Source organism: Mustela erminea, chromosome 6, assembly GCF_009829155.1.
Source record: "Mustela erminea isolate mMusErm1 chromosome 6, mMusErm1.Pri, whole genome shotgun sequence".
Taxonomy (NCBI): domain Eukaryota; kingdom Metazoa; phylum Chordata; class Mammalia; order Carnivora; family Mustelidae; genus Mustela; species Mustela erminea.
Genome location: NC_045619.1, coordinates 41,270,534 through 41,272,904, shown reverse-complemented (window position 1 = coordinate 41,272,904; position 2,371 = coordinate 41,270,534). Strand labels below are relative to the sequence as shown.

Sequence of the window (2,371 nt, the reverse complement as noted above, 5' to 3'; positions counted from 1 at the left end):
GCTTTGGTAGAATAAATGTTTATCATTTTCAGTATTTATTGACTGCCTACTGTGTGCCAAATACTCTCTTGGCAGGATGTTTCCTGAATGAGCTCATAATTTACTTCAGGGATTTGGCTATGGATGTAGCTTAACATGATTGTAGAGAAAAATGGCTCCATTAATCAAACTGGTGGATTTGTAAATTAAAATATATGAATCAGGATTTATGCCTCTGTAGTACATTTATTATAATAAATATTAAAATCTAGTGCTTGCTTCGGCAGCACATATACTAAAATTGAAACAATACATTAAAGATGAGCATGGCCCTTGCACAAGACACAAATTAGTGAAGCATTCCTTGTTTTTAAAAAATATGTTAGAAGTCTACATCTAGACTATGTTAAATTAATGAACATTTTAATAAAGAAAAGGTCATTGAAAAATTCACTGGCAAATTATTTAGCTTGTAGGCTTTGTCCCAAGTTGTCTGATACTTGAGAACATATTAAATGTGTAGGCTGTGCTTTCTTTGCAATTTGATTATTGTGTAAAATGATTATTTAGTTGTTGAAACAGGGTGGAGCTTCCTTTACTTAGAAGCGCGTGTGTGTTTGGACATTTCTCCTGAGTTAGTTCAGAATGATTATTTTCTTTGCTCTGCTTGTATTAATACTGCCGAATCTTTTTTCAATAAGAGAAGCTGGTTGCAATTCTAGCTGTAAAATAGGCAAAGAACTTTCGGTAAAAACCAAAATTCTCTTCTATGTAATCGACCAGAAGGAGGCTCCCTTCCACCTCACAGCATAAAGTTCAGCTAAAGCTTCCAAACTTAATTCTTCCCCGGCGGTTCTAATATTCCCCAGGCTATGTCTAGCATTCATTGCTGGTGGTAGGGACAGCACTATGAAATTTTCTTTTTCAGGAACAGAATTTAAGCTTACCTCATGAGTAAGAAGATTTCAGGGACTGTAATGTGCCCTTTCCTTACACCAGCTCATTTATAGATTTTTCTCCTACCTGAAGGACAATTAATTAACAAAGATGTTGGGATAAAATTTTCCTCACTTGGGATATCTCAATATTCTTTATCTTATTCCCAAGCTTTGTCTTCCTTATGGCTTTGTTCTATCAAGGTTGTTCAATGCAATACATTTTTATAAAATAACGTTTTGTTTTTTCTTTTAATTTAATTTTTTTCAGTGTTCCAAAATTCATTGTTTATGCACCACACCAGTGCTCCATGCAATACGTGCCCTCCTGACTACCCACCACCGGGCTCACCCAACCCCCCACCCCTTTCCCCTCCAAAACCCTCAGTTTGTTATTTTATTTTTAAGTAGGCTCCATGCCCAATGTGGTGCTAGAATTCATGACCCTGAGATTGAGAGTTGCATTCTCTACAGACTGAGCCAGCCAGGCACCCCAAGTTCAATACAATATTTTGAGATGAATCAACAAGGCATTTGGATTTTTTTAAAAGTGTTGTTGTCTCTACCTACCTATTCATCTTAGTCTCTATGCATCTGTAAGTAAGAGATACATGTTTTAAAACATAGGATAATCATATCTCACCACAGAGAATGTGGTGAATTCACACCACAGAGGCTCTAATTACATTGCGTTTGACAATGAAAAAGTCACTAGTAGATTTGCAAGAGAAATAAAAAGTGCAAAATCTTTGGAGAGTAAAGAGGGATGTGAGAGGTATCCACTGCTGTGGGTACACATTTTATTATACGATGTGATGAGGTAATTTTGAATCAATTTATTTTCAGGTTGTTCTTCATTGTCAAGGAAGGCAGCTTATGGGGTTATTGTAAAAATAGCTTTGCTGCTTTTTTCAGAAGACTTGCCCTTTAATGATGGAGCAGAGCTGGTTATGAAATACCCAACTGTGACTAATTTTGGAGGAGTAACATCTCAAATAAATTGTCTCCTGGAAATGCTGTTGGAGCTAGTGAACAGCAGAATGATGATGCATTTATCTATGCTAATTGCTCCTTTGAGGGTTTTTTCCTAGACAAGGCACAGAGTAGACTGATGCTGTACTTCTAACCTCTCCTTGTCACAGAGGTTTCAGTTTTGGAGAACGATGATAGGCAGAATAATGACCCTCAGAAATGTCTGTGCCCTAATCCCTGGAACCTGTGAATATGTTATCTTGCATGGAAAAGGTAAGGGGCTTTGTAGAGGTAACTAAGGTTATAGCTATTAAGATAGGGGCCATAAGTGGGGCCAATCTAATCACATGATCCTTTGAGAACAGAGAACTTTCTACAGCTGGAGAAACATGTAGCAGCAGAAAAGGAGAATTCCAAGTGTGCTGTTGGTGGTTCTGAGATTTAAGGGTCGCATGTGAACTTGGAGAGAAGCTTTTAAAGAAGGA

At 37.2% G+C, this 2,371-nt stretch overlaps 1 pseudogene; it reads left to right on the top strand.

Annotated features, from left to right (window-relative positions):
* The first annotated feature begins 250 nt into the window (after positions 1–250).
* On the top strand, positions 251–351 carry LOC116594592 (annotated as a pseudogene).
* The last annotated feature ends 2,020 nt before the right edge of the window (positions 352–2,371 follow it).